Source organism: Myxocyprinus asiaticus, chromosome 13 (assembly GCF_019703515.2).
Source record: "Myxocyprinus asiaticus isolate MX2 ecotype Aquarium Trade chromosome 13, UBuf_Myxa_2, whole genome shotgun sequence".
NCBI lineage: Eukaryota > Metazoa > Chordata > Actinopteri > Cypriniformes > Catostomidae > Myxocyprinus > Myxocyprinus asiaticus.
The window spans coordinates 44,367,026-44,387,474 of NC_059356.1; the positions used below are offsets into that span (position 1 = coordinate 44,367,026).

Genomic DNA, 20,449 nt, shown 5'->3' on the forward strand with positions numbered 1-20,449 from the left:
TCTAGTATTGTCATAATACTAAGAGGTTTTGGCGCAAAGTACCTACTGTAGATTTATGATTAACTTTATTTTTCTTTTTTTTCTAAGTAGCTTATATTGATTTCAATTCTGAAAATGTCATATATATATATATATATATATATATATATATATATATATATATATATATATATATATATATATATATATATACATACATACATACACACTGGTGGCCAAAAGTTTGGAATAATGTACATATTTTACTCTTATGGAAAGAAATTGGTACTTTCATTCACCAAAGTGACATTCAACTGATCACAATGTATAGTCAGGACATTAATAATGTGAAAAATTACTATTATAATTTGAAAAAAATTAAACTACTTCAAAGATTTCTCATAAAAAATTCCTCCATGTGCAGCAATGACAGCTTTGCAGATCCTTGGTATTCCAGCTGTCAGTTTGTCCAGATACTCAGGTGACATTTCACCCCACACTTCCTGTAGCACTTGCCATAGATGTGTCTGTCTTGCCGGGCACTTCTCACGCACCTTACAGTCTAGCTGATCCCACAAAAGCTCAATGTGGTTAAGATCCATAACACTCTTTTCCAATTATCTGTTGTCCAATGTCTGTGTTTCTTTGCCCACTCTAACCTTTTCTTTTTGATTTTCTGTTTCAAAAGTGGCTTTTTCTTTGCAATCCTTCCCATAAGTCCTGCACCCCTGAGTCTTCTCTTTACTGTTGAACATGAAACTGGTGTTGAGCGGGTAGAATTCAATGAAGCTGTCAGCTGAGGACATGTGAGGCGTCTATTTCTCAAACTAGAGACTCTGATGTACTTATCCTCTTGTTTAGTTGTACATCTGGCCTTCCACATCTCTTTCTGTCCTATTAGAGCCAGTTGTCCTTTGTCTTTGAAGACTGTAGTGTTCACCTTTGGATGAAATCTTCAGTTTTTTGGCAATTTCAAGCACTGAATAGCCTTCATTCCTCAAAACAATGATTGACTGACGAGTTTCTAGAGAAAGCTGTTTCTTTTTTGCCATTTTTGACCTAATATTGACCTTAAGACATGCCAGTCTATTGCATACTGTGGCAACTCAAAAACAAACACAAAGACAATGTTAATCTTCATTTAATGAACCAAACAGCTTTAAACTGTGTTTGATATAATGGCAAGTGATTTTCTAGTACCACATCAGCAATTTAGCATGATTACTCAAGGATAAGGTGTTGGAGTGATGGCTGCTGGAAATGGGGCCTGTGTAGATTTGATCAAAAATGACTTTTTTCAAATAGTGATGGTGCTGTTTTTTTACATCAGTAATGTCCTGACTATACTTTGTGATCAGTTGAATGCCACTTTGGTGAATTAAATTACCAATTTCCTTTTGAAACAGCAAAATCTGTACATTATTCCAAACTTTTGGCCACTATATATATATATATATATATATATATATATATATATATATATAGGATTGTTGAAAATGCACATCACTGACTATATAGTTATATGATTTAACCCTTAAATGCATGGGTATTTCACCAAGCATTATTACACACCTCGGATCTTTAGCAACCCAGCATATATATCACAAATAGACCTTAGCTGTGCCATCTTTAAATCTTGACAGGAATAACAACGAGTCTGTGAGGGATTGACGTCTCTTCAATCGGGTGTATTGTAATTTTGTGTTTTTGGATTGTCCCGTGGACAAAACATTGAAAAAACATCTTTCCAAAAACATTCAGAAGACAAAAAACTCCAGACATCATGATTTGTGGAAAATCAGATGGGATGTAGGAGCTTTATACAGCTTTACACCATGCATACCATTAAAGAGACGGTAAATCTATCCCTCACAGCCTTGTTTTCATTCATGTTAAAAATAAAAGATGGTGCTACTTTGAATAAGGTCTATCTACAAAATGCCCAGATTCAAGTTTTCAAAACATTTTCAAGACAATTAGAAAATAATAGAATAGAATATATTCTGAAATATTTTGATGTTTTATTTTTCATACATCAAAGAGATGATGCAACAAATATAGAACAGGATTCATTACTTCAACACTGAAATTTCATGAGACGCAACTGTCAAACACATATTGAACTACACATAACACATAAACTACACATAAGCTACACATGTGTACTTTCTCAGGCACCTTTTGAGTCTAAATTGACACACAAATTACAGACTTTCAGTTGCGCACTCCTGAGACAAAACCAAATCATATACTGTTACACTTGATATAGTTTACTTCCATGTTGCTTCTTCATCAAATAGCAATGTCAAATGTAAATCAAGCCAATCACTGAAACAACAGCGCCACCTTGAGTAAAAAAAAAATAACATGTAAAATATGTATGTGAGCACGCAGGTGGAATACTGATAATTCACCATTGTCACACAGAAAATCAAGGTGATATAGTAGTCATTTGTATGAATATAGTACTCATTTGTCTTGCAATAAACAAAGACACATATATCCTGTGATAGTAAACTTATATTGATATAAATAATCATAAAAAGCACAAAAGCACGAAAAAAGCAACACTATTACATATCTCAGGTCTTTAATGGCCCTATACACTTTTTAATACAAATTTTTCCTTTTTTATTTTGTTACACTTTTCAGAAGAGAAAGGTTGAGGAATACTAAAGAGTGACTAAAGAGGTGTGGGCATTACTCCAAAAAAAAAAAAAAAAAAAAAAGGAATTTGGTAAAAAGGGTGGAATGATGTTCCAGGACACTAAAGACCCGAGGTATGCATTAAAGGGTTAAATATTTTACAAGTGCAAATTTACCAACCTGTTGCCTCTTTTTTCTATTGTTCTTCTTTTTTCTATTGGACATCTTCATAGCCTGACACAAAAGTTTTTAAAACTGTAAATGGATATATGCACCTGCTTTTAAGACGTTTATGAAATGACAAGGCCTTTAGTCTATTGTATGTATTTTTCTTTGTTTAAGGAAATCCCTAGCTACTTTTTGTAGTTTGGGAAAAATCTAGGCTTTTAAAGAACTCTAAAAAAGTTTCACTATTTAGAACATACATCAGCCGTAAAGCGATCTGGCCTGTCGTAATATACGGTCGTAGTAGCAACAGTCGCCATGATAATTAATAATAATTAATAATTAATAATAATTTTCTTTATTTATCACACATTATACATTTTGCACATATACAGTGAAATTCTTCTTTTTCACATATCCCAGCTAGGCTGGGGTCAGAGTGCAGGGTGACTGGTGACATCCAGTCTCCAACCACAGCAACAACAACAACACACGTGTGTAGAAGCAATGGCGACCGCCAGTTGGATGTTTTAAAATCTGTTGCCCGACACTTAAACTGTTTAAACGAGGACAACAAAAGCGCAAGAAGACGAGCTTTAGTTGCGATTAAAAGAGTAACCGTCGAGCAGAATCTGTCCAGCGGCGCGCTGCAGGAGGTTTCGGATATTTGGTGAAATCACTGCTGATATGTCTATCAATCTATATGTCTGTCTGTTGATCTGTCTGTCTGTCTATTGATCTGTTGTTCTATCTGTCTGACTGTCTATCTGTCTGTCTGTCTATAGATCTATTGTTCTATCTGTCTGTCTGTCTATCGATCTGTTGTTCTATCTGTCTGACTGTCTGTCTGACTGTCTGTTAATCTATCGAGCCGTTGTTCTGTCTATCTGACAATCTGTCTGTATGTCTATCTATATGCCTGGCTGTTGATCTGTTGGTCTGTCTGTCTATCAATCTGTTGGTCTATCTGTCTATCGATCTGTCTGTCTATCTGTCTGTCTGTTTGTTTATCTGTCTGTCTGTCTATATGTCTGTCTGTCTATCTATCTATATGTCTGTCTGTTGATCTGTCTGTCGATCTATCTGTCTGTCTGTCTATCGATCTGTTTTTCTATCTGTCTGACTGTCTATCTGTCTGACTGTCTGTTAATCTATCGAGCCGTTGTTCTGTCTGTCTGACAATCTGTCTGTCTGTCTGTCTATATGCCTGGCTGTTGATCTGTTGGTCTGTCTGTCTGTCTATCTGTCTATCGATCTGTTGGTCTATCTGTCTGTCTGTTGGTCTATCTGTCTGTCTGTCTATATGTCTGACTGTTGATCTTTCTGTCTGTCAGTCGATCTGTTGTTCTATCTGTCTGTCTATCTATCTGTCTGTCTGTCTATCAATCTATATGTCTGTCTGTTGATCTGTCTGTCTGTCTATTGATCTGTTGTTCTATCTGTCTGACTGTCTATCTGTCTGTCTGTCTATAGATCTATTGTTCTATCTGTCTGTCTGTCTATCGATCTGTTGTTCTATCTGTCTGACTGTCTGTCTGACTGTCTGTTAATCTATCGAGCCGTTGTTCTGTCTATCTGACAATCTGTCTGTATGTTTGTTTATCTGTCTGTCTGTCTATCTATATGCCTGGCTGTTGGTCTGTCTGTCTGTCGATCTGTTGGTCTATCTGTCTATCTATCTGTCTGTCTGTCTATATGTTTGTCTGTTTGTTTATCTGTCTGTCTATCTATATGTCTGACTGTTGATCTTTGTGTCTGTCTATCGATCTGTTGTTCTATCTGTCTGTCTGTCTGTCTATCTATCTATATGTCTGTCTGTTGATCTGTCTGTCTGTCTATTGATCTGTTGTTCTATCTGTCTGACTGTCTATCTGTCTGTCTGTCTATCGAGCTGTTGTTCTGTCTGTCTGTCTATCGATCTGTTGTTCTATCTGTCTGACTGTCTGTCTGTCTGACTGTCTGTTAAACTAATGAGCTGTTGTTCTGTCTATCTGTTTATCTGTCTGTCTGTCTGTATGTTTGTTTGTTTGTCTGTCTGTCTGTCTGTCTATCTATATGTCTGGCTGTTGATCTGTCTGTCTGTCTGTCTGTCTATCGATCTGTTGGTCTATCTGTCTGTCTGTCTATATGTCTGTCTGTTTGTTTATCTGTCAGCCTATTTATCTGTCTGTATGTATATCTGTCTATATATCTGTCTGTCTAACTGTCAATCAGTTAAAAGCTTTTCTGAAGCAAAACGTTTTAATATAGGATTTAATTATACTAAGTGTGGATCCCTCTCTAATATCACTAAATGAAATTATTAAATTAAATGAATTATAAGGAGGATGTTGAAATAATCAATCAGTCAATCATCTGATTGGACAGTCATAGAATGGTGCTGTACAAGTTTCCTTTAATATTTCTTTACCTGTAACTTCTACCTAGATATTTGATCTGTTTGTTTGTTTTTGTCCAGAACATTTTCATCTGCAGGCGGAGACTCTTCTGAAGCCCCTGTTGCAGACTGTCTCACACCAGCACTCTAACGTGAGAGTTTCATCCACACAGGCCATCGGTGCGGTCATACAGTACAGCACAGGAAAGAACGTGGATGATGTTTTGTCCCACTTGGCACAGAAAATGTTTGACGACTCGCCATGGGTGAGCTGGCAGCTGCTCTGCCTTGATTTATGGAAAAATCTATAAAAACAAAATAAGTAAACTAAATGAAGGTTCTTGATTGATTCATAGGTGAAGAAACTGCTTCATCTATTACATTAGTTTACATTTTTTCTGTACTTTTCGCTCTTCTGCTGAATATAGAATAATATACACACAGTTCTAACATTTATAAGGCACATGGGTGTTTTTTTTTATTGTTATGGGATTGTTAATTGTTTTGTGCTGTTCTGTTCAGGTGAGGAAGTCTGTTTCAGTAGTTGTGGGTAATTGGCTTCTCCATCTGCCAGACGGATATTCCTAATTCCACAAACTCGTCCCACTGCTGCTGAGCAGCCTCACTGATGACATTCCTGAAATCAGGTAAAAACACACAAGCTGCCTCACATAATGTGCTGTTCCAAGCTGCAAGCTCTAGTGGAATTTAGGCATCTCCAATCGGTGCTGTAGCCATTTGAAATTGTTATTATTTTAAAGCAAAAATTGCAGTTCCAGTAATGCACTTACAGTGGAAGTAAATTAAGCCAGTCCATAAATGTTAAAATACACATTGTTACAAAAGTATAGCCACAAGACGTAAACATTATTCGTGTTATCATGATTTTAGTGTAATAAAATTGCTTACTAACCTTATTTGTGTAAAGTTAGATCTAATATTACAACTTCAGTGTCATGATGACAAAATGCCTTAAACCCTGTGATTGACTTTATCACACTAAAATCACGTTAAGACATATAATGTTTATGTCTTGTGGCTATACATATGAAATCATGTGTATTTTGATGTTTATGGACTGTCCCCATTCACTTCCATTGTAAGTGTTTTACTGTAACCAACACTGAACATTCCTTTAATTAAAAGCCATTTGGCAAAGCCCCTGAAAAAAGGGAACACCTATATGTTAATTACTTGCCATTTTTAATGAAAATACTAGATAAGACTGAACCCTAGTTAATGTTTTCTTTAGTTAGGTTTAATTTTTAAAGGTACACTACAGAGGATTGCTCATTACATTTCTCGTTATAAATGAATGAAATTCCAATATCGAACAAGTTCATAAAATATACTTCACTACCATAAGCTGGTGTAATGGTAACAACTAGTACGTAATAACATCGCAGTCTGTAAACCTCACTCTCCTGGCCTCAAGAGACGGTCTAGCGACTAAAGCTGGAGCCATGGCTTTTATATCCTCCTTGCTAGCATGTCCGACTCCCATGCTGGGGATCGCCGGTTCGAATCGAGTTGAGTAGGACCAGTGACACTGGTGCCGTGACCCAGATGGGATTGAGGTTAAGGGGGCTGAGTGTAACGGGGTCAGCTGGTATGTGATAGCTGTGTAGTGTGTGTAAACCTCACTCCCCTGGCCTTAAGAGACGCATTAGCGACCGAGGCTAGGGGCTGTAGCCTATAGCCTCCACATTAGCATGCCTGCCTCCCATGCCGGCTGTAGCCGGTTCGAATCCCGCTTAGGAGTGAGTTGAGCAAGACTGGTTACAGTGGTGCCGTGACCCAGATGGGAGTGAGGTTTACGTGGGTGGGTGTTACGGTATCCAGCTGGTATGTGATAGCTGTGCAGTGTGTAAACCTCACTCTCCTGGCCTTAAGAGACGCACTAGTGACAGAGGCTAGAGGCCATGGCTTTTATAGCCTCCTTGCTAGCGCGTCTGACTCCCATGCCGGGGATCGCCGGTTCGAATCCCGCTCTGGGCGGGTCGAGTATTACCGGTGACACCTGCAATAACGATTTTACATTCAGAGCTGTCTGGTTCAATTTCATGGAACATTTTGGGCTTCCGTCATTCGTCTTTTCGCATTTACATCATGTCTGTAAGCAAAGAAAAGAAAGTACGTGGCAGATATGCAACCTACTCACTCAACAAATTTTTAAATAAAACACAACAATGTCATACTGCAAGTAACTCGCAGTTGCGTATTTTAACCACAAATGTCGATACAGAGCCCAAAATCTAGAGTGTACCTTTAATATATATTGATTTATTTGTTTGTTTATGTCTAGTTTGGTTGTACACATTTTTGGGATTCTGGATGATTCGTTTGTCCAGATCTCTTGCTGAGGACTTATGGAAGCAGGTTGGAGCTCAATGGGAGAAGGAGAATGAGGATGATCTGAAAGATAAGATGGACTTTGTCCTGCCTGCACCTGCTCTCTACACATCTAGAGGTGAGTCTGACCATTTTTACTGATATTCATGTCATCAACATAGTGCACATTAGATACTAAAACTCTGAGGCACACAAATACCCCATCCCAACAGAGTTTGATCTCTGAGAATAAAGTGCAAAAGATCTGATCAAGTATCTCTGTGTGTAACAAGAAAGGATCTAGTATGCTAGATGCTATAATATGAATTTCAATTAATTTCTCTCTGCCAGGTGAGCGTCCCGGGCTGGGCTGCAGAGAGCTGGTGGTAAGGAACCTGTCTAAGCTGCTTCCTGCAATTAGCCAGGACATTGGTGACTGGTTTGTGGAGAAACGAGTGAAGACCGGCCAGTTATTGCGGGTGCTTCTGCGCATGCTGAAGATCATTGTACACAACACCTGCAGTCGCTGCTCAACATGCTGTACCACGCCTGCACGGATCCTGAAAATGACGTCAGAACACAGGTAATAGATCAGCCAAGTACTGTTTTGAATGTTGTTAAAGTGAGGTCACATAGCATTTCTTCAAATTGAAATAATGACATTTTAATGAAAAGGTAAAAGGTTAAAATCCATAACTCGGGAATGCATCTTTCAGAAAGCTAAAATATTTGTGTAAATGGCTTTCTTCACTTTCCCTCCCTCTGGAAGTGTTTGGAGTCGGCAAAGCTCTTGGGAGCGTTTGTCAGTCCAGAGGTTTACCTCAAGTTACTCCTGCTTCATGTCGAAGACTCCCTGGGCTCCTCTCCTGGTTCTGGGGGCCGTGTTGAGGAGGAGCTCAAGGGAAGCACTACGCCCCCATCTGGTGCAGATTGGAGATACACTCGCACACCCTGTAGTCTGTCAGGGGTTCCAACAGGTGAGAAGTGTGACTTTGACATTTCTGTATAGTGTGAGCCACGCTTGAATGGTGAATATGCACTGTAATGGGTTAATTTTAGGGCTGTCAATCGATAATTTTTAAATTAAATTAAATACATGATATGCCAATTAATAAATTGAATTAATCGCATATCAAAATTAGCTGAAAAAGGCCCCCAAATAAAGATTATTCAATATATAATAATATACTGTGTATAAAAAATTCAGACATTACATTATTGTTGCAGATGAGTAACACATGATAAAGCAATACAGAAAGTGGCTTTAGAAGTCTACATCATGTTCTATCTATATATTTTTAATTTCATATCATTGAACATGAGCCTGTCAGTGCCCTACAGTCCACAACAGTCCATTTTACAATAGAGTTCATCGATTTGTTTGAGGTAGACTTCTGTGAGATCTTCTCACAGGACGCGGTCTTGTGTTCCATCTGTTACAAGTTATATGTCGTTTGAAATTTTAAAAGTGTGTTTCAAAAACCCTGCATTCTGTTGAGCTCTGTCAATAGTATTTTTTGTATTTTAAAGCTCCTCTGTTTGTTGTCTGCACAGCTGCGCGTCACCTGTACAGATCATGCTTGAATGCTCTGTTGGTAGGAACATTTTTATTATGATGATTAAATGTGTTATTTTTGTAACGTGTTATATTTTGTGTAATTAATCGCACTGAATTAACGCTTTCAATAAACACTTTTATTAAATATGTGAAAGTATAGAGGTTGACCGATAGTGGATTTTGCTGATACTGATAACTAATATTATGGAAAACGCTAATAACCGATTAATTGGCCGATAGTTTTTCAAATCGATGGGAATAGACATAAGGGTTACAAGAGTCCAAAATGAATAAAATCCTAGATGCATCCTATTTCTCTGGATCATCTTTGAGATGTTTCTACACTTTGATTGGAGTCCACCTGTGGCAAATTCAGTTGATTGGACATGAATTGGAAAGGCACACACCTGTCTATTTAAGGTCTCACAGCTGAAAATGCATATCAGAGCAAAAACCAATCCATGAGTTCAAATGAACTGCCTTCAGCACTCAGAGACAGGATTGTGTCGAGGCACAGATCTGGGGAAGGCTACAAAAAAATGTCAGCTGCGTTGAAGGTTCCCAGGAGCACAGTGGCCTCCCTTCATAATTCTTAAATGGAAGAAGTTTGGAACAACCAGGATTCTTCCTAAAGCTGGCCGCCTGGATAAATTGAGCAATCGGGGGAGAAGGGCCTTGGTAAAAGAGGTGAACAAGAACCAGATGGTCACTCTGGTTGAGCTCCAGAGATCATGTGTGGAGATGGGAGAAACTTGCAGAAAGACAACCATCACTGCAACACTCCACCAATCTGGGCTTTATGGCAGAGTGGCCAGACAGAAGCCTCTCCTCAGTGCAAGACACAAAAAAAGTACCTAAAGGAGTATCAGACTGTGAGAAACAAGATTCTCTGGTCTGATGAAATGAAGATTGAACAGTTTGGTATCAGTTCCAAGCATCATGTCTGGAGGAAGCCAGGCACCGCTCATCACCTGCGCAATACCAACCCAGTGGTGAAGCATGGTGATGGTAGCATCATGCTGTGGGGGTGTATTTCAGCGGCAGGGACTGGGGACTGGTCAGGATTGAAGGAAAGCTGAACGCAGCAAAATACAGAGAAATCCTTAATGGTCCAGAAGCGCTCAGGATCTCTAATGACCCTAAGCACACAGCCAAGACAACGCAAGAGTGGCTTTGGGACAACTCTGTGAATGTCCTTGAGTGGCCCAGCCTTGAACCCAATCAAACATCTCTGGAGAGACCTGAAAATGGCTGTCCACCATCGGTCCCCATCCGACCTGACAGAGCTTGAGAGGATCTGCAGAGAAGAATGACAGATAATGACATCATATTCAAAAAGACTTGAGGCTATAATCGCTGCCAAAGGTGCTTCAACTAAGTGCTGAGTTAAGGGTCGGAATACTTATATCAATGTGATAATTCCGTTTTTTTCTTTTTAATAAATTTCCACATTCCACACTATTGTTCTTCCTATTTGGATTAAAAGTAACTGCTGCCACTGTCATCAGCTTGGGCAAAAATCACTATTACTACTGTTGTTATTAAGGGTTAGGGTTTTATCTCCAACGCTTGTGCTACAGTAATAAATTATATCTCAAATCAAGTTGCTTGTTGAGGAGAAGTGTGCTATTACTTTTCTAAGCAATCAGACTCACAATTTTAGCCTGTTGGATGATAAATTGAGCAAAAAAATTGCATTGAAAGAGGGACCCGAGCCATATTTTTGGACCAGGTGGTGTATTACAGAAAGATCCTAACTTTTAGAATCTTATCTGCTTGGTTACTATGGCAATTAGGATCTCATTTAGGACAAAAGCTATTACAGAGTAATATTTCCTAAATGCATTATCCTATCTTGAATACAGTTAGGATTTGCTTCTGTAATATGAGTTTGTGAAAAATCTTAGCTTAACTGATCAGATCTTAACATAAGACTTAAGATAGGAAATTTTCTGTAATACGCCCCCAGAATATCATAGAGACTTCGGGGTGGACTTTTTTGACTTGGGTCAGTTAGTAACCCCTAACAAAGTCCCAGCAAGCACCCAGAATACCAAAGCAACTGCGTTGCAACATGCTATAATACATTCAGAACACCTTAGGGACCGCATAGCAGCGTCTTGGCAACCACCATAAAAACCCAAGCATTGTGGCAGCAATGTTCTATTATCATATACATTTTTTAAATAAGTTTTGTGAAAGTAGGTCTTTTATTACATATTTCCAGCCCTTCACAAACACACACACACATGCTCATGTTTCAGATGTGTCAGAACACATCTCTGACGCTTCGCTCAGACCGTGTGGAAAAATCCCACCCAGACCCAAGAGTCTAACCCTTGTTTCCTTTCATCCCACATTCGGCTCGCTTTGATATAAAAAATAATACTCTATTTTCTGAGTTTACCAGCTACTTTGAGCCAAGTTGCTACCCATGTGGGCTTTGCAGGAATTTCCTCTGTAGTGTAATAAAAATCACTGAAGAAAATGACTAATTCCACCCTGACCCCCCATGTCTGCAACAGTCCTGCAACACCCCGTTTATTCTGTGCTCCGATTCGGTTTGGTCCAGCTGTCCTTGTCCCATTTTTGGCTTCACTTCAGCCTCTCACAATCTCTCTCTCATCCACCCACCAGAAGTTTTCCTACCTTTTAAATAATGTGCTTTTCAAAAGCATTGGCTCAGAGATAGTAACAAACAGATTGAAAGAGCACATTCCAACTAGAGAAACTGTTCATAGTCAAGCAGTCTGTCAAAGATGTAGCAAGGCCTCTGACTGCCCATAGAGATCTGAGAAGAGCGATTAAATATTTCAAGGGATAGTTCACCCAAATATGAAAATTCTGCCTTTATTTTGTCACTTATAAGACTCCTACAGTATTTATGAAGGGCATCTGTTGTGATTGGCTAACCTCGGCATACAGGTGTCTTTCATCAGGGCAGACCAAACTATTTTTGTTTTCCAGTTTAATTTTCAGAAATGGTGTGGACTAGGGAACTTTATGTTGTGAATTTTAGAGTGTGTCTACGTTAGAGGTTTAGACCATTTCAAGGACTGTTCGTTGGAGACGTCAAGTGACATTTCCTGCTTGTCAAAACAGTGACTATTAAAATGAATAGGAGAAATTGGAACGCCCAACGGCAGCCGACGTTCAACGGATCTGAGCATAATCTGAGTAAAAGACGCACAATTTATTATACCAGTTGTGACGGAACGACATGCCCCTCCCATGGATCAGCATCTCAAGACATCAGCCATGAAGTTAAAGCTTGGTCGCAAATGGGTCTTCCAAATGGACAATGACCCCAATCATACCTCCAAAGTTGTGGCAAAATGGCTTAAGGACAACAAAGTCAAGGTATTGGAGTGGCCATCACAAAGCCCTGACCTCAATCTGATAGAAACTTTGCGGGCAGAACTAAACAAGCATGTGCGAGCAAGGAGTCCTACAATCCTGACTCAGTTACACCAGTTCTGTCTGGAGGAATGGGCCAAAATTCCAGCAACTTATTGTGAGAAGCTTGTGGAAGGCTACCCAAAACGTTTGACCCAAGTTAAACAATTTAAAGGTAATGCTACCAAATACTAACAAAGTGTATGTAAACTTCTGACCCACTGGGAATGTGATGAAAGAAATAAAAGCTGAAATAAATAATTCTATTTTTCTGACATTTCACATGCTTAAAATAAATTAGTGATCCTAACTGACCTAAGACAGGAAATGTTTTCTATGATTAAATGTCAGGAATTGTGAAAATTGTGTATTTGGCTAAGGTGTATGTAAACTTCTGACTTCAACTGTACCTTGAAAAAGAGACTTTGTTGAAATGATCCAGAAATTCGTTCGGACCATTCTAATTCCTTTGTTTTTGTTTAAATTTTTTAAATGGTCTATACTGATATATCGGTTTTACAGATTAATCTGTTTCAGTAGTTGCTTTTTGTAACTATCGGTTATAGGCAAAAATCAAGCCATTTTTATTATTATTATTTCTCCGTGTTCCTCTGTGGCCAACGAACACCTTGGCGACCAACTTAGTTCTACATTATAACAGCGGCCTCTAGAGGTGAAATAAAAACAATCACTTAATCACAATATTCATCATCCATATTTTTATCCTTCAATGCAAATGTGTTTATTTTAATTAGATAAATCAAGTGTTATAAACTGAAGCAGGGGCATGAAAAAAATGTGACTATATGGAAATCTGCCCCTTCAGCACATACCTTGTGAATAATTATAAAAAAAAAACTCATCTATTATATATATATACAGTAAATAAAAAATCCTTAATCTGGAGAATATATAGGTTATAAAAAGCTTATTTTGGTAAATACTTTAATAGAGCACTATAACAGAGCCAAGTCTGTGTCATTTCAAAATAAGAGTCCCGAAATAAGTAAATCTATTTCAGGCTTGTTCATAGTGCCTCATTATGCTCCAAATCTTCATTTTCTTCTGCATAATGTTGGGATTTTATCCCAGACTGCATCCTGGATTATATATATATTGGACTCTTGTAGCCTCTATGGCTGTGCCCATCATAGTCAGGAAAAGCTAAGAGAGTTTTTTAACATTCAATAAACCGATTTTCAAAACATATTGGCTGATTAATCAGTTATCAGCCTTTTCCACCACCTTAGTTATCGGTATCTGCAAACTCCACTATCGATCGTCCTCTAGTCTACATAGTACATCAAACACCTATTTCTTTATATTTTTTATATTTCAAAAGAACAAGAAAAATCCTGTTTTCCAGTAGAGAACCGAGGCGTGGGCAGGCTGACAGACAGATGCTCTTGTGTTTCCTGTACTGTTAAGCTCTGATATCAGACTGTTCTTTGATGTTAATGGTGTCAGAACACTTTCAACTCTCTGGTGTTCAAAATCATCAGAACAAAGTGTTGTGTTGGAAGAAGGGTTGGAAATAATAATTTATAAGCCTGTATTCTTCTTTTGAAGATACGTATGTTAGACAGAGATTAGCATAATTTAGATGTTGTGTGTCTTTTATAGAAGAAGTGCATTTGCGTGATGTGTGTATGAAGTGGTTCTGACACAGGACAGCTTTGTGATGCCTTTGGGACATGGAAAAAAGATGCACCTGCTCTGTGCGTTCTGTTTTAAATGTTGCTATGCTGAGCCCATAAGCAATGTAAATCTTAGAGATAAACAGGTGTTTAAAGAAAGGAAAATGTAAAGGTTCTGATCTACAGATGAAGATAGCTTCTGAATTGTCTGAACTCTAGCCTAGAGTTCATTTCTGAAGTATATTTTTCATAACAAATTTTCCATAGGGATTTTCTAAAATGCTTAATAAAAGAGTTTTAAACCATGAACCAAACCAGCCAGCTCTGAAGAAAATCAAAATTTTACAAACTTTGATTTGAAGCAAAAAGTATTCGGAAAATCGGACAAAAACACAAAGGTACAAGACTGTGTACGAAACGACTTTAATGAGGGAATGAACTACAATCCCAAGAATCATTGCAAAAAACAATGGAAAAATATAAAGATATTAAAGGGATAGTTCACCCAAAAATGAAAATTCTCTCATCATTTACTCACCCTCATGCCATCCGTATGACTTTCTTTCTTCTGTAGAACACAAACAAAGATTTTTAGAAGAATATCTCCAATCTGTTGGTCCATACAATGCAAGTGAATGGTGATCAAAACTTTGAAGCTCCAAAAGTCACATAAAGGAAACAAAGAAGTAATCCATAAGACTCCAGTGGTTAAATCCATATCTTCTGAAGCAATATAATAGGTGTGGGTGAAAAATAAAAAAATAAAAATCTAAATGTAGGTCCTTTTTTAACTCTAAATCTCCACTTTCACTTTCACATCTGAAAGTGAAAGTTAAAGTGGAAATTTAGAGTAAAACAGGACTTCAATTTTGTTCTGTTTCTCACCAACATATTGTATCGCTTCCACATTAAATGTGTATGATTAGAAAGTCATACACATCTGGGATGGCATGAGGGTGAGTAAATGATAAGAGAATTTTCATGTTTGGGTGAACTATCCCTTTAATTTAATGTTGTTGATTATAAGTATAGAAATAATATATTTGACTTTTATTGCAAAATATTCACACATATGCACACATATAAATAGTTTGAGAGTGTTAGGAGACCAACTCGATTGCGTAATTTACAGTGCATCATGGAAGTGGGCTGGCACTGCAAATCTCTTTTGCCGTGCTTTGTTCACCACGATTGTCTGATTGGTGGATCGTTTCCCTTCAGGATTCCAAGTAGTGTAGTTTTTCACCAGTAATTCTGCTATTTCACGTCTTTTAAAAATGTACATTGAAATAACACGGACTGATGTATCATCGATTAACAACCTCAGAGCTCAAAGTAGGTCTGTCTTTAAAAGTTCATAAATAGTTGTTAATTTTTTATTTTTTTTGTGGAGATTGGGATGGGATTCTGAACACTTCCAGAACCAGACTGTTGCGCTCTTTTGACATGCATAAATGTTCTCAGCCGTGTGTTCGTGCATACCTGTGAGCTCATGTCATAGCTGGAAGCTGTGACCTGCTCACCTCTGTCCTGGAAAGGAAGAGCTGGAGACGGGCTGGATGAGACTGTCTTCTGCCGAGGGGTCATTGTGGAAACAGGAGCTTGTTTATAGACAAGGAGAGTCAGAGAGAAATATTTAGGACAGTCAGTTTAAAGCAGCTGTCAGGCCTGACAATAACTCCTTAACTGCGCTGACAGCCCTAGACATGCTTTAGTCCTATCTGGAAATTAGCTCATAAAGTGACATACAAGGAGATCTTTGGATGACCATTATGAATTGGGAAAAATTTAATCATGTGTTCCTGGTCCAAGAGAACTTTGTCTACTTTGTCATCAAACCAAACATTTGCGCATTATTTTTAATATTATCTATGTACAGCAAGATTTATCGTCAGCATAACTATGCCTTTGTGTCAGATGTATTTAACCCTATAAAGCCTGAAATATGAAATCATAGTCAGAAAAATTCTTTTTTTTTTTTTTTTTAAATTGAGCTGTAATCTATAGTCTATAAACAAAATCTAAAAAATAAAAAAAATTATATATATAATTTTTTTTTTACATTTTTTTTTTTTAATGTTTTATCATATTTGACACATCAGGCTTTAAAGATCATTATCATCCTAAGACACAGGACTTTTGTTATCTAAGTTTCTCTTAGCCCATACATGCCACAGTAGTAAATCTTGGGGTATCTTAAGAGGACACCCTGGGCTTTTCAGAGATTTTTCAGAGAAGTTTGGCCATGACAACTTCCTCTCCCTAGTCTATAGAAATGTAAGACATTACAATTCAGTACATCAAATACAATATAAATAATATATATATATATATATTCACAGCTGTTTATTCACCAAACCGTATATTGACATTTAAAAAAATTTAATTGTATTTTTGTTTTTATTGGTATTATTTTTATTTTATTTTTTATTTTTTTTGCTGGGTCTCATAATGACATCATAATAGTTTGTAATGTAAAACAGTGAGGTTTTTAAAATGACAGAGCAGGCTGCATATACAAAAATACCTATAAATATCAGTTCACACTTTAAATATATCTTATAAAAAATATATTTCAGTATTTCTAAAGCTCTGGTGTTTTGTTTATTTATTCATTATTATTATTTTTATAGATGGGCATGAGTAGAATAGAATGATGATTGAGAGATAAACATGTTGTATCACATTAGATACACGTATTAGTCATATTCAACATTTAAATCAAGCACAAGTTGCTTCAATTCAGCAAATACTAATTTTGAAATAACAGTAACAATACAAACATTATTGTTACTTTTACTTAATCAAAACCAACAGAGACACTGAACAGAAAAACACTGTCATGATCATCTTGTTGCTCTGAATGATTATGAACGACACTTTGTCTAGACATGTGATCATTCAATGGAAAGAGAGAGTGTTTAGCTGTAAGAATGCAGTATGTTAGGACAGTAACATAGAAATAACTGTTGGCAAGAAAAACTCATTGTTTTGGACTGCCTTCTGAGGTCAAATAATGGACGTAACTAAAATTAAACAAGTTTTTTAAAGATGTAAAATGTGTAAAATGTTTTTTCTCTGTGTCAGGTACTGTATGTGGATCAATTGTTGGTGTGTGTGGATGCTGTGCTGTCAGTGTGTCAGGTGGACTGTAATGTCATCAGTCTAAAGTTACTGAAGCTTCTGGTGTCAGTTCAGAGTCTTGCATCACAGCAGGAACAGCACAACAAGGTAAAATCCACACACCGAACACTTGGCAGCTGTCCCACACATTTTCACACCATTTTAGCTCTAGAACACATGCATATGAACAATATTGTTTTCTCTGTCTCTCAGGTAGAAGAGTGTGTGAGATGTTTGTGTGAAGCTCAGGCTCTCAGTGGAGTGTGTGAGTTGTACAGACAGCACATGGCGGATCTGTTGCAGTGGTTGTCTGATTCACAACACACTTGGACCAGTTACTCCATTCAGAAAACACAATTGGAGATCATCGCTGTCCAGTCAGGTGAGAGTGGAGGTGTTTATTTATGTGGGGCTTTGAGTGACACCAATCACACAGGTCACACACAATAATAGAATTGAACTAGTTAGGTGAAGTTTGTCAAGACAAACAATGATGTTGGCTTGGCAAAGCCTTGTCTGTAAGTTTAAACTAGTTTTAAAAGTTTTAAGTTTGATGGTTATACACAGACATTTCAGTAAGACAAACAGCCAGCTAGCTAGCTAGATAAATACTCAGACAGACTGTCACAAAGAAAGTCAGATAAACTATCAGATACATAGAGAGAGAGAGAAAGCAAGAGAGAGCAACTTAAAGCATATCAAAGGCCTTTTGTGGGTTTGTTTACATTTGAACTTTTTTTTTACGGTTGGAATTTGAATTAACGAGCATTCCGTTGGCCCGTTTGAACATTGGAGTTTAAATGAATGAGCATTCCGTTGGCCCGTTTGAACATTCCGTTAATGTCTATGGGATTTTATTTTTAGATTTTCTATTGTTTTTTGTTGTTTTTTTTCTCCCCTTTTTCTCCCCAATTTGGAATGCCCAATTCCCAATGCGCTCTAAGTCCTCGTGGTGGACGAGGAAGAATCCCAGTTGCCAACGCGTCTGTGACCGTCAACCCACGCATCTCATTATGTGGCTTGTTGAGCGCGTTAACGCAGAGACATAGTGCGTGTGGAGGCTTCACTCTATTATCTGCGGCATCCACGCACAACTCACCACGCGCCCCACCGAGAGCGAACCACATTATAGCGACCACAAGGAGGTTACCCCATGTGACTCTACCCTCCCTAGCAACCGGGCCAATTTGGTTGCTTAGGAGACCTGGCTGGAGTCACTCAGCAAGCCCAGGATTCGAACACGCGACTCCAGGGGTGGTAGTTAGCGTCTTTACTCGCTGAGCTGCCCAGGCCCCCGATTTTCTATTGTTTTTGAAGTCCTATCAGTTAGAAAAGACATAGTACAATATTCCAGAACAGTCTGAAGGTCTGTGCCAAGTTTGGTGGCTGTAGCTTGAAAGCTCTGGGAGAAGGTAGTGTTAAAATTTACTTTTTTTTTTTTTTTAAAGGGTAGCGTGCTGTACTTTAAATTTTGAGTAGCTTGCGGCTTATGGTTTCAAAGTAGCTTTTCCGAAAGTGATCTCAACACTTAATTTGATCTGATTTGTGTGAGTGTTTTCTTTCAGGTCCAGTGGAGGGCGAGTTTCTGCCAGGCCTGATGCCTCTGTGTTGAACCCAGTCGAGACCCTGAGTTGAGGCTTCACATCTTCACCATGATGTCTAAACTACTGCTGGACTCCAGCAACACACTTGACTCACAGGGGTCAGTTTTTCACACACACTTGATCATATTAACAGATACCATAAACACAATGTTGTTATTGTGTGGGTCATTTTGACTACACAAACAATGTGATATGTGTGCAATTTGCTCCTTTAGAGTTACTGTCGGCACATAGGAAATAGCCAGTGTACAGTAATTGATATAGCTGTACATCACACATGCAATTATTATTGTTCCAAAGAACCATAGTGATAAGGCGATAAGAATGATTTAGATAATGAATAATGCATTTTCAGTTGATCTTAGAACTTGGAGAACCTTTGTGATGCCTGATATGCCACTGTAAATACTTCAAGTATCTGTATTTCAAAGAGAGCATAGTAAATTGTCAAGGTAGTACCTTACAGGAGTGTAGTAAAAATCCCCTTCTTTTAATGTGGCATGTCATACTGTAAACCTTTAAAAACCTGTAGGTCTTTGATTTGCAAATTGAATAAGAGAAAGAACAGACAAAGCCACACACATGTTTAACTAGCTATTGAAATGAAGACATACCACTATACTTCAGTTGTTTGTAATTGCATACTATATGATTATTACCGACTAATCATAACCTTAAAGGGATAGTTCACCCAAAAATGAAATTTCTGAGAAACTTCTGAAAGAGCTGAGATATTCTTCTAAAAACCTGCATTTGTGTTCTGCTAAGGAAAGAAAGGCATGCACTTCTGGGATGGCATGAGGGTATGTAAATAATGAGAGATTTTCCCTTTAAGGAATAGTTGCCAAAAATGACCTAAAAAAAATTATTATTTCATAAAAGCTTCATGGTGTTTCCAACACAAATGAATGACTTTCTTGTGCTGAACACAACAGAATATTGTGGTCCGCCTTTTGAATACAGTGGCTGTTGATAGTTAGGATAGGACCCAAAACTATCATAAAGGCAGTCTATGCATTTTATGCATCATATTCCAAGTCTTTTGAAGGCATACAATGAGAAAAAATACGAAATGTAACGTTTAGTGATAACCCAAGTTCTCACATGAACACGCGTGCCACTGTGATTATTGCGCAGTTGATGTCAAGATTATCACTGAAATATCACTTACGTTTCGTGTTTTGTTTTGTTTTGTTTTTTCATGCCAAAACCTAGCATGTGTCTTCAGAAGACTTGGAATATGACGCTTGAATTGCATAGACTGCTTTTATGATACTTTTTGGTGCTTTTTTAAGCTTTAAAATATTGAAAACACAGTCCGCAATATCCATTAAAACATCTCCTTTTGTGTTGCACATTAGAAAGTCATACAGGTTTGGAATGACATGATGGTGAGTAAATGATGAGAGAATTTAAATTTTTTGGTTGAATAATCAAAGAAATCACTTTTTTAAAGTCTTTGTCTTTCTCTCCCTGTAGGAGATTTGGTGAATACATGGAGATGGTTCTGCAGGATTTGTTGTTGCCTAATCTGGTGTAGCGCTCGGGTCATTCTGCCACGGCTGTCAGGATCGCTGCTCTCAGCTGTCTGTTAGCACTGCTGCACGGGGCGACTTTTCATCAGAGCGAGTAA

The 20,449-nt window shown here is 37.8% G+C and overlaps 1 pseudogene; it reads left to right on the forward strand.

Moving 5' to 3' along the window:
* The first annotated feature begins 1,814 nt into the window (after positions 1–1,814).
* Positions 1,815–20,449, forward strand: LOC127450995 (dynein axonemal assembly factor 5-like; annotated as a pseudogene).